The 12,901-nt window shown below is 29.8% G+C and overlaps 1 pseudogene; it reads left to right on the forward strand.

The window, feature by feature from the left end:
- Window positions 1-9,978: 9,978 nt before the first annotated feature.
- LOC120115572 lies at window positions 9,979-12,040 on the forward strand (annotated as a pseudogene).
- The last annotated feature ends 861 nt before the right edge of the window (window positions 12,041-12,901 follow it).

Genomic DNA, 12,901 nt, shown 5'->3' on the forward strand with positions numbered 1-12,901 from the left:
AGATATGTGTTGTATGATAGTGATCTATGAGATATTGATAATAAGTCATAAGATTTCATACATATGTAGTATAAGTTAAAAGATAAGAAAATATGTTATATGCATATGAGAAAAAGGTATATGTGAACTATATGAAATGGGATAAGAACTATGTGATGTGACATGTGTGAAAAGGATGAATAATGTGAATTCATGGAAAAATTCTACGTGAAAGTAAACTACGTGAAAGTAAACTAAGTGACTATGTGATCATATAAAATGTGATAGAGAGCTATGTAAAAGAACTATGTATCTGAATATGTGAATGTGTAATGAGGTAAAAGATAATGCCCATGTCATGTGTTATGAGAGCTATAGGTATAGTTGGCATGCCAAGAGTCGAAGGTCTACGCGGTCCTTCGGGATATAGTGGTCCTTCGGGACATATGTGTTATATGTGGTCATTCGAGACATCTACGTGGTCTTCGGGACAATTTTATGCACCCCTAGTGGGAATTATATTGTGGTGACAACATAGTGCACAACCTCTATGTACTCACATACCTTAAGTTCTTAGTAGTGTGCATGGGCTAACCAAAAAGGATAATAATAAAATGTGAGTTGTAATGAGAAATGTGTTACATGTTTTATATGAGGATATACATGCATGTGTGTATGTAATTGTTACATGAAAAAGTATGTATACAAGTATGACGTTGTATTACATGATATGTACATGCATTTGATAATTTACATATGGATTATATCTCACTAAGTCTATGACTTAGCGTGTGAGTGTTTCACACTATTTGGCATGTAGAATAACATGTATTTTGTTATATAGAATCTAGTTGGCATGTAGTTAAAAGATTTGTATTAGATTAGAACAAGTTAGTTTCTCCTTACTGAAGGTCAGATTAGAACATAATGAATAACATGTATTTTGTTATATAGAATCTAGTTGGCATGTAGTTAAAAGATTTGTATAGATACGCTCTGATCAGTTTTGTAAAACCATATGTTTTATATCATAGAAAGTAAATGGTTTTATTAGAAATATCAACTGAATCTTGGGTATTTTGTAAAAGTAAATGTTTTGAGAAGTCAATGTGACACCTCAGACTCGTTCCGGGTCGGGTACGGGTTGGGGGTGTTACATAATATAATGACAATAAATATAATGAAAATGTCATAATGAAATGCAATATCATGAAATCATATATTCAATCCATGCAAGTCACATAATCATGTATCTTACCCATGACCTTATTAAATTATCCATCATTAATTCATATCAATAATTTCAATAGCCCATGATACAATACTGAGAACCTGAGGTATGTGAGTACTGTGAGGTTTGTGCACTATGCTTGTCTCCACAGCTCGTATAATTTTGCAACCGAAGTACCGAGTAGAATTTGTCCGAAGAACCGCGTAGAATTTGCACCGATGTGCCGCGTAGAATTTCACCGTAGTGCCATATAAGATTTGTCCATAAGGACCACATAGAATTCCTTAATAATCATATACATATACCAAGGATCAAGTAGGTGTCTCAAAAGACCTCATGTTCAAAGAATACATATATGTCCCGAAGGACCACGTAGAATTGTACCGAAGGATCACGTAGAATTGTCCCGAATGACCGCCTAGACCCTCTACTCTTGGCATGCAATTATACATATAGTTCTCATCTACATAACATGGGCTTTCACAATTCACATAGTTTAGATCTCGTAGACATATAAGTTATTTACCTTCACATGGTCATGTAAACGTTTTCATACATATTCACTTAGAACATTGTCACATGATGCATATAATATAAATTCATGTCATGTATCATAATATGGAATGTATCATGTATCAAGATATTACATCTAGACTTATCACAAGTCTAGAACTGAATATACTACTATATTCATGCTATGCATATGCACTAACCTATATCTCTTTGCTTTTTTTCCTCGATCGATCTTACTTGTCACTTGTTCCGGAACTCGTTTATGCTCGATATGTACATAAATACTTCTGAGACGATTATCAAAAGCTAAACCTTATAACTTGATAATAATAGCTTAAACGAATTTAATGAATCAATATTCAATTTTTCGTTAGGGTGTACCGATGCACTATGGGTGCATCGGTACCCAAAATAGCTTGAAATTTTCATGCATCGATGCCTGTCGGTGTGTATCGATGCACCTTCAAAATTGGTCTTAGTGCATCGGTACCCATTCATAGTGTATCGATGCACCTACCAATAATAACTAGTTTCACCCAAATTATGTACACTCACTCTTACTATGCTACTAAACTCATCTATAACAACTTTAACTAATTCTATCATTCCAACACTTTAGAATCTCCCATATTTCATCCAAATTCTTAAAGTAAGAATCATACCCAATTTTCCATGTTATCCAAACTTTGATTTAACACTTATAACTTCTTATTCACACCTATGACAAGTCAATTTCAGCTTCTAAATCCATTTATACATCTTTATTCAAAATTCACTTATCCACTTCTTAGCTTTAATCTTTCATAACTTACAAATCTTTGTGTTTTCTATAACCCTTTTTATCTCCGTCCTCTTTACTAAATCTTCTTTAACCAAAGCCATACTTAAATTTTAAGGATTAACCAAAAGAATCCAACTTACCTTGGCTTGGTGCTTCACGTTGGAGAAGAAGAAGATGAAGATGAGAAATCTCTGGAACCTTTATTTCCCCAGATTATGATCACATGGGTTTATAAACACCCACCATAATTATTTAATTATTACCTCTTGTTCAATGACGCCTTACCCCTTTACTCTTCATTCATTTATTAATTTTCCTACACCAACATCTTTCAATTAATTCCTTCACTTTTCAATTTATCTAATCTGTTCATTGAATTTTTAAAATTTCACACTTTAATACTAACCCGGTATTGAGGATGTTACAGATTTGGATTTTTAATTTATATGAAGATCACTTAGGTTGTTTAAGCCTTATTGGAGATGGCGCTAAGCCTAGTCGATCCGGGCAAGGATTTTTTTTGGTTATTTAGATTAATTTGGTTTTAATTTATTTTTTATATAAATATTTTAATAAAAAAAATCATTTGTAAATAATAAATGAAGAATTAATATGATTCATATTTAGAAACCCAGGTAAAAAAACACAGAAGGCTTGCCGACTACAATTTACAGAGTATGTATGGTGGCTTTCCCTTGTATATAGTCTTCATTCATTTATTTTATAATTTGTATATATAAGATATGAATTGTACTTCAAAATTTTATCCACTTTGAACCCTTAAATGATCTTAGTAATAAAATAAAATATTATTTTTTTAGAGTTATCGAGTTCGAATAGTTACGTATGCAAGGTTTGTATCCATTGTAAATAAATTATGAAAATTTTAAACATATATTATCCTATAATTATTTCAATTATTTAAAAATTTTATCCAAAATAAATATATGTAATGTATGTTATTCGAAATATACATATTATTTGGATATATTATTAAAAACTCGATAACAGGTTGGAAATGAGAACTCGTCCTTGAAATGCAAGTGGAAAAATAAAAAGAAATATACCGTTGATACGAAGGCATTGAGCTTTTCGCTTCTTAAAAGGACACATATGAAAAGCCTATGCTTTACTTTACTTGTAGTAGTGTCCCTTAAGTCACAAAGTGTTGCATTGACTTGGAATCTTACTTCAATGATTTACAATATGTTTAAATTTATGAATTTTGAATTTATGAATTTATGAATTTATAGAGATTGGAAATAATTATCAAATAAAATATCTAAAATATATATAATTTAATTTTTTTAAAAGGACCACTATCTTCATCCACTTCTCTCTCCATTCATCCTTAAATAGAATTATTATATTATCAGGGCATGAAATGTATTCATATATAAACAAAATATCTAAATTAGGATAATTATCCTCCATCTCTACTTTTTACTAAAGACAATGAGTTTTCAGTTTTAATTATAAAACCTTAAATCTTAAATAAAACACACGATTATATTAAAATCATGTTTGTAAGAAAAATATATCATTAATATATAAAATATTTTTTAATTTATATAAATAAATTATGTCTGCCTCTACCCTGGACTAACCGACTCAAGAATATTCTACCTAGACGTGATTCGAATTCAATATTTTATCTAATTTGTTAATAATATTAATAGGTACAGTTTCAAAGCACATGGATTAGAATCAATAATTGTTTAGTTCTAAGGTAGATTCAACAACTATCTCGTTTCAAGATAATGTTCGTTTGAATAATGGATTTATTTAGTTCAAATCTTGAATAATTTTGACAGTAATCCAAAATAATTTTTTTTCTAAGACCTAACCATTAATATGCAAAGCAATATTAATTAGTTTTTAAAAGAGAATCATTTACATTTATATAAAATTAAGTAATTTTTTATATAATTAATTTTTTAATGATTTAATTTTTTTTACAAAGATTCAATTTTGAGTTTATCAATATTATTTGTATTTATTATGCACATATATTTTTAAAACAATAATTTATTATGATCTACAATATCTTCATTAATATATATATATATATATATATATATATATATATATATATATATATATATATTGATGAAATAAGTTTAGTCACGATAGCGGTTCACCTCTTCTAAGTTGATGAATAGTTGTGATTGGTGAGCGAACAACTGTAGATCGATATTTAACGGAGAGAAAAATGAATTGTTATAAGGACGAAGAAAGAGTATTGGTATGTCCTGGTTGGTCCTTCCCTTCTTTCGAGTCTTGATTGAAGATATTTATAGTAAATTTAGTGTTTTAATCGTAAGATCATGATGATTATTTATAAGTTGTTTATGTTAGAAGATATGATAATGAAACTTTAGATATATGATAAGTTATATGGAGTTTTCGAATCATGTCTAAGGTGGTGTTGTTTTTGGAGAGGTAAAAGGTCTGCAGTCTGCGGACACATCTGCAGGTATCTGCAGTAGTAGATGGACCAAAAGTCTGCAGTATGCAAAATAAGACTGTTTGCATGACTGAACATTAACTGATTTTTAAACTTAAAAGTTTTGCAATACTGAATTTAAATAATTTTAGTTTTACAATACTGAAATTTAAATAATCCATATAACTACAATAATTATTTAAAATAAATCATCTATACAAATAAATTAAAATAAATCAATCCATACAACTACAATAATAAATCAATCCATATTTAAAATAAATCAATTCATACTAATAAATTATTTAAAAAATAAATCATCTATACAAATACAATAATAAATCAATCCATATTTTAAAATAAATCAATCCATACTAATAATTATTTAAAATAAATCAATCCTATTTTAAAATCAATCCATACTATAATTATTTAAAATAATCAATCCATATTTAAAATAAATTAATACATACTAATAAATTTTTAAAATAAATCAATCTATACAACTACAATAATAAATTAATTCATATTTTAAAATAAATCAATATATACTAATAAATTTAAAATAAATCAATCCATATTTAAAATAAATTATACATACTAATATTATTTAAAATAAATCAATCCATATTTTAAAATAAATCAATTCATACTAATAAATTATTAAATAAATCATACAACTACAATATAAATCAATCTATTTAAAAAAATTCATCTAATAAATTATTTAAAATAAATCAATCGTATTTAAAATAAATCAATTCATATTAATAAACTATTAAAAATAATCAATCCATACAACTACATAATAAATCAATCCATGTTTTAAAATAATCAATCCATACTAATAAATTATTTAAAATAATTCAATCTATATTTTAAAATAAATCAATCGATACTAATAATTATTTAAAATAATCAATCCATATTTTAAAATAAATCAATCCACTAATAAATTATTTAAAATAAATCAATCCATATTTTAAATAAATCAATCCATACTAATAAATCATTTAAATAATTATTTTAAAATAAATCAATCCATATTTTTAAAATAATTATTTTAAAATAAATACCTTATTAAATTATTTAAAATTATTTTAATAAATAACCATTTTATAATTGTTCTTGAAGATGTTTGAAGACCTTTTAAGACATAAAACCATGTCTGCACCAAGAAGAGCTCACGCAGACGTTAGAAGACTTCTTCTTCTAAAAAAACAAACGGTCTGCGAAGCCTAATGTCTGCGCGTGGTCTACGCGGTGCAGACATAAAAAGTTTGAAGAGGTTGCACAATAAAAACAAACTAAGCCTAAATCTTGTCTGTTTATTATAGTTGATTTGACGGTTTGTATTCAGAAGACAAATTTCTAAAACTCCGATAAATAGATAAAATTGAATGATTATCTATTATTGATGAATGCAAGAACATGCGATGTAATGAAAATGGAAAATTTTATGAGGATGTATCTGAAAGTATTATAAAGAAAAATCTACATCATTATAGCGTACTTAACGTATTATAAATAATTTATCTTTATACATAAATATCAAAATACAAAGATTTATTAAATTACTCATTTATAAAATTTAATTTTGTTTAATTTATAATTTATAATCACTAATTTTTGACCCTTATTACATTATTATTATACAAAAAAAAACAACAAATCTCAAGGAATCTGTGGCATTGAATGCCCGTTTCCCTGCCATCTCTACCCTACTATCATTTCCCTGCCATCTCCACTCCGCTCTCAAAATCAGTCATTTGCACCATCAACAACTACATACAGGAAAGTAAATGAAATTAATGATTGGGTTATTATGGAATATGGTTATTATAAAACCGAAAAAAGTGTGATAGGGCTCGGTGGATTCAAAGAACGATTGTAATAGAGGCTCGCATTTTTCCTTTCTTTTGAATAGAGAGCACTCATGCAACTTCCCTATTTTTCAGCAAGCAATAACAAAGGGCAAGCATTTTTTCAAGAGCAAAAACAATCAATACTTCATATTCAAACCTAGAAAAGTAATCAAACTTTTTTTTTAAAATCTTCATTCCGAAAAACAAAGGAACCCATTCAAAACTAAAATAAATAAAAATAAAAATACAACAAGAAGGGCATTTACCTCGGCCAAACCTACTCGCCGGAGTTCGGGATCTCCGTTGGTCAATCCGAATGGTGAGAAGAAGTGTATTCAAGAGGAAGCCAACATATGTCAAAATCAACTCGATCCAACGGCCGACGGAGTAGATCGGCGAGGTAGAAGTTGAAACATTCTCGGCCATTTTCGTGGAATTAGACGTTGGATCTCGTAAAACCGTGACCCGATATAAGATCCCAGTGTTGAGGGGACAACCCTATGAAGTTTGGTGTCGAATGGCCTCTGGATACGGCCGTCGGCGGGTGGCGATGCTTGGCCGACGGTCTAGCACTTCGCCTATTCCTGGAAGGTATAAAGATGGTTATTTATACTGAAACTTCAGGGGTTATTTACTTTGATCCCGTACTTTTGGCGCAATTTGCAGATTAATCACTGACTTTTGTGTAATATTTTTCTTTTAAGTTTTGAAGCATTGATTCTGATATTGTTCCATTTTTTTGTCTAAGGTTTTTTTGGTCTATTCTCATTTTAGTCCTCTTTTTGGATTTCCTTGTTTTTACACTTAGGTCCCATGTGTTTTAACTATGGTCTAATTACACTATAGATCCTCCAGTTTTAGTTTTATTAATTCGGATCTAAAGTTAATTAAAATTTCACTATGGTCTTCAAATTTAATTAAAATTTCAATTTACTCCTAATAATATTTTTAAGAAAATTTTAGGCCTTAACTTGGGGTGTAACAAAAATGAAGGAAAAATAAAATATGATTATATGATTGGACCACTAGATATAATATAAATGTTGGCAAACCAAAATTTACTACTTAATTTAAGTAAATTGGATAAATTTTATCCCAAGTCACTCAAGTCTTATAAACAAATATGGGATGTAAAACAAAAAAAGAAAATTGAAGGGCCAATAAAATATTATATGATTATTGGACCACTAGATAGAATATAAATGTTGGTACAAACAAATTTCAAAAGATATTACAAATAAATCATTTTAACGTTAAAAAAAAATAAAATTTAACCATACCTAGTATAATAACACATTTAGTTTTAAAGTTAAATTTTATTCGATCTTAATTCAAAATGATTTAATAAAATTGACCCAAATTATTTTTCTCTCATAAATATTATTTAATTTTATGTTACTTGAAATTGTTATGTTGAATTTTATCGATGAAGATATTATGTTTATTGTTGTGTGACACTATAAGAGTTTTGATAAAATCTTTCCTATGAAACATGGTTTTTTTGTTGTACATTAATTAGGGATGATAAAAAAAATACTTGAACCCAATGATTTTGACCCGATCATATACAAGTGATTTTTTTTTTTGAAATTTTGAGACTCTGGGAGGGGCGGTTATATATATTATATTTAATATTTTGAGATTTTTTATTTTATATTGTTGAAATATATTATTTAATTATTAAAAATAAAAAATTATTATAAATATATTATTTTAACAACTTGAAATATAATAAATAATTATAAATATATTATTTTAATTATTTTAAAATATTAATATATTTTGATCGGGCTAGGTTGGGATTTTAATATAAAATCGGAATGATAACAAACCTATAATTGATCGGAATGGGATCGAATATAAGATTTATATATTCGGATCAAGTCGGACAACAAAAGAAAACCATCCCGTCTCACCCGTGCCCATCCCTATATACATTTAAGCGATATATTCATTCATGTTTAGTTGTTGCTTTTAAACTTCAAATGTAGGTTGTATCGGATGTCGATGAATCTCATATTTGGGTCATAAGTTTTATTACATAAGTAATTTGTAAGGTTACAAGTGCAAAATTTATTGATGAAAAACTTTTACTAATAACTTGTTCAATACTATTTTAATATAAGCCAACGTTAGGCTCACGTTTCTATTTTAACAATGAAGTTATATGTTTATAACAATATTTTAATTCAATAATTAAATTATAATTTTTATAAAGAAAAAAAGTAACTCATTTATAATTTGTTAATCTGAGATATAATTTACCCAATTAAAATTTGTCTTGAATCACACTTTAAAAGTAAAAAAGCCTTTTATTTTTCTTAAATAATAAAATTTCAGTAATAAAAAATAAAAAAATTCAATAATGATTTCTCTTTAGTACAAAATTCAATATGATTTATCACTGCAAAAGGAAAGTCGAATTGTGGTGACACTGACTTCTATGACAATTTCCATCCCTATTATGTCCTCAAAATGGAAAAAAAATAAAAACCCTTAAAGTATGGTCTCCAAAATCCAAATTGGCCGCTTCTAAATTGTCTTTTAGTTCACATATTAAGCAGTTAAAGTAATATTTATAACCAACAAGATGATTTAAATTTTGAAGTTTGTAAAGAAAATAAATTAAATTAGCAGGTTAATTTTGCGTTTATAATATCTTATCTGAATTAATTAGTCGATATATTAAATATTAATGATTAAAATAAAAATAATATTTATAAATATTAAAGAATATAGTGATACGTATATTCAATATTTATTTCTTTTGAATTCATAATAATGCATAACCATATGATTTATTAATGTATATATATTGAATAGTTTATGTATGTTTATATTTTTTTAAATCTATTAATAATATATACATATTGTATAATTATTTAAATTTAAATTTCTAGGAGATAATATTTTTACTAATGTCATTCAATAAATTCTATTAACATTATATAAGTTTATACTTAGTATATCAAATATTAAATAAATTCTATTAACATTATATAAGTTTATATTTAGTATATGAAATATTAATTCTTAACGATTTATTTAAAATTTAAAAAATTCACCGTCGAAGTATCTTCCTAGACTCTCCAAGCCAACTCCTCGATCTATTCTGAAAGAAACAAAAAATAACACTATTAAGTCTATCCAAACTCCATTGACTATTTTATCCTCCATCCTTTGTTTCCATGCACTTGCTATTTTCCTTGGGTTTCCCTATATATTAACTTATTAGGCACTAAGTTCAAAACACAACCTCTTACACAACCAATCTTCATTGAAACAATACCATTTTGAACTCCAAAAATGGTGGTTGCGACGCCAGGTTACGGTGGTGCCACCATGCCAAACCCAAAGAGCTTTGCTCGTCAGATCCTAACAGGGCCATGGCTCATGGTTTTCGGCTCACTATTGATCATGTCAGCCGCCGGAGCAACCTACATGTCAGCCTATACTCCGGCGACATTAAAAAGTCACTAGGCTACGATCAAACAACCCTCATTTGCTCAGTTTCTCCAAGGACATAGGCACAAATGTCGGTGTATTTCGGGGCTAATAGCAGAGGTCACGCCGCCTTGGTTCGTGCTATCCGTCGGTGCAGTCCTGAACTTCTCCGTGACCAAAAAAATCGCCACTCCACAAGTGTGGCACATGTGTCTGTACATATGTATCGGCGCCAACTCGCAGTCGTTCGCCAACACCGGCTCTCTCGTCGTGTGCGTTAAGAATTTCCCGGAGAGCCGAGGCGTCGTGCTCGGGATTCTAAAGGGTTATGTCGGCCTGAGTGGCGCGATCATAACTCAATTGTACCATGCTTTTTACGGCGATGATACGAAGGTGTTGATCTTGTTCATCGGTTGGCTTCCGGCGGCGATATCGCTTTTTTTCGTGCGAACGATTCGGATCATGAAGGTGGCTCACCAGGCTAATGAGCTTAAGTTTTCTATAAGTTTCTTTATATCTCTCTTGGACTTGCTTCGTTTTTGTTGGTTATATTATTGTGGAGAAGAAATTTGTTTTCACTCAACCTGAATATGGTGCAGTGCTGCCATGGTTCTTTTCTTGCTGTTTTTTTACCTCTTGGTGTTGTGATTATGGAAGAGTACAAGCTTTGGGAGGCTAGAATTAAGGCCTTGAATGATTCTCCATTGAAAATTATCACCGAGAAGCCGGTCCGGAGGTTTCCAAGGACGACAACATCACCGAGACAACGTTGGCCGCAAATGGATCGAGCAACAATGCTCGAACCGATGATGTTTCGTGCTGGAAAACGGCGTTCCAGGCACCAAACAGAGGGGAAGACTACACAATCCTGCAGGCACTTTTCAGCCTTGACATGTTGATCCCAGCGGCGGATGCACTAAGTCCTCATAGGGTAAGTGCTCCCATTTTTGGAAAAGTAGTTAATTTGGTTTAATATATTAAAAAAAAGAAAAAAATTTATAATTTTTGCATACTCAATACTTTTAAGAAAAAAAAATTAAAATTTTGGACCCATTCTTAAATTTCTAGATCTGCCCCTAGTTGATCTTTTTCTTGGCCACCATTTGTGGCATTGGTGGCACATTAACGGCGATCGACAACCTCGGATAGATCGGAGGCTCGTTGGGGTACCCTAAAAAGAAGATAAGCACATTCGTTTCACTAGTGAGCATATGGAATTACCTAGGCAGAGTTACATCAGGTTTTGAAATATTTGGACTCAAATACTATTCGACTTTGTACAATTTCGGGTCCGTTGCAAGCCCCATCGGCTCCTACATACTCAACGTGAAAGTGGCCGGAAATTTGTACGACCGAGAGGCGAAGAAGCAAATGTCGGCTTTAGGTCTAGTGAGGAGAGCCGGTCAGGATCTGGATTGCAAAGGGGTTGAGTGTTTTAAACCGTCTTTCATTATAATTACAGCTGCTACCTTGTTCGGCACGGTTGTGTCACTTATTTTGGCAATTAGGACTAGGAAATTTTATAAGAGTGACATTTACAAGAAATTCCGGGAGGACGTGAAAGCAGCGGAGAAGGAGATGGTGGCGACCGGACTGCCAGAGGCAAAATCTTCCGGTAACGACGTCAACCAACCAGGGGCCAAGACAGGGTAGGGTTTGTTTCACTATTGTAAAATTCCTAACAAGTGGGATATAAGATATAGGTAAATTACACAAATATGGGAGACTATGTCATTGAATATTTGATACAAATAGGATCTCTTTGTAATTTTTTAAAATTTATGGGCATTTGTGTAAAAGCAAGAAGTTTGGGGTTATTATAGAAAAAGTTTACTGCAACTTGGCAACTGACATTGACTATAGATTTTCAAGGAGTTTGAAAATAGGGTGCAAGTTTTCCTTTTCAATTGCCATGGAAATAAATTATATAGTACATTTGGACCCACTCTCAATAACATATGCAATTATTATTGGAAATAGTCCCAAATTAACCGGCATCTGCATAAAGACTTCCTTTCCAAGTTTGTACTTTTCAATTGACTAATTATTCAAATAGGGCTTAATATTTTAGAGGGTTTTACATATTTTAGCTCTAAGTGTTAAATAAATTGGACTAATGAAAACATATCATATGACATGTGACATATAATAAAATAAATATGCAATGTATATTTTGATTGCGGTAAGAAACTTTAAAAACAATGTTATATTGTATCATGTATCGATCTCTTTATAATCCAATTTTTATCTCGATATTTCTGTTAGTACTTTCTCAACTAAAATTTATTATTATATTATAAAAAAGTAAAAAATCATAAAAAAATAAATTAAAAAATCACATTTTAATTTCTAATCTAACTGTGAGATCATATTACAACTTTGACTATAGACAACCGATATCCTTAAACATCTTTCATCCATTCGAATTTGTCAAAATTTATGTTGTTACAACAATTACTCTGTATACAGGGTCTATTATGTCTCTATCAACAATAATATGGATCGAGTTGGAAGCAATATCACAAAAGATGGAAACTTTGGAGCCCTTGGTATAGTCACACCATCAACTACCATATTACTTTCACGATGAATACTTGTAATCTTTATATGTCAAATTGATTTTTCAAAATAAATATAAGGTC

The sequence above is a fragment of the Hibiscus syriacus genome, unplaced genomic scaffold (genome assembly GCF_006381635.1).
Source record: "Hibiscus syriacus cultivar Baekdansim isolate YM2019G1 unplaced genomic scaffold, ASM638163v2 tig00110266_pilon, whole genome shotgun sequence".
Taxonomy (NCBI): Eukaryota; Viridiplantae; Streptophyta; class Magnoliopsida; order Malvales; family Malvaceae; genus Hibiscus; species Hibiscus syriacus.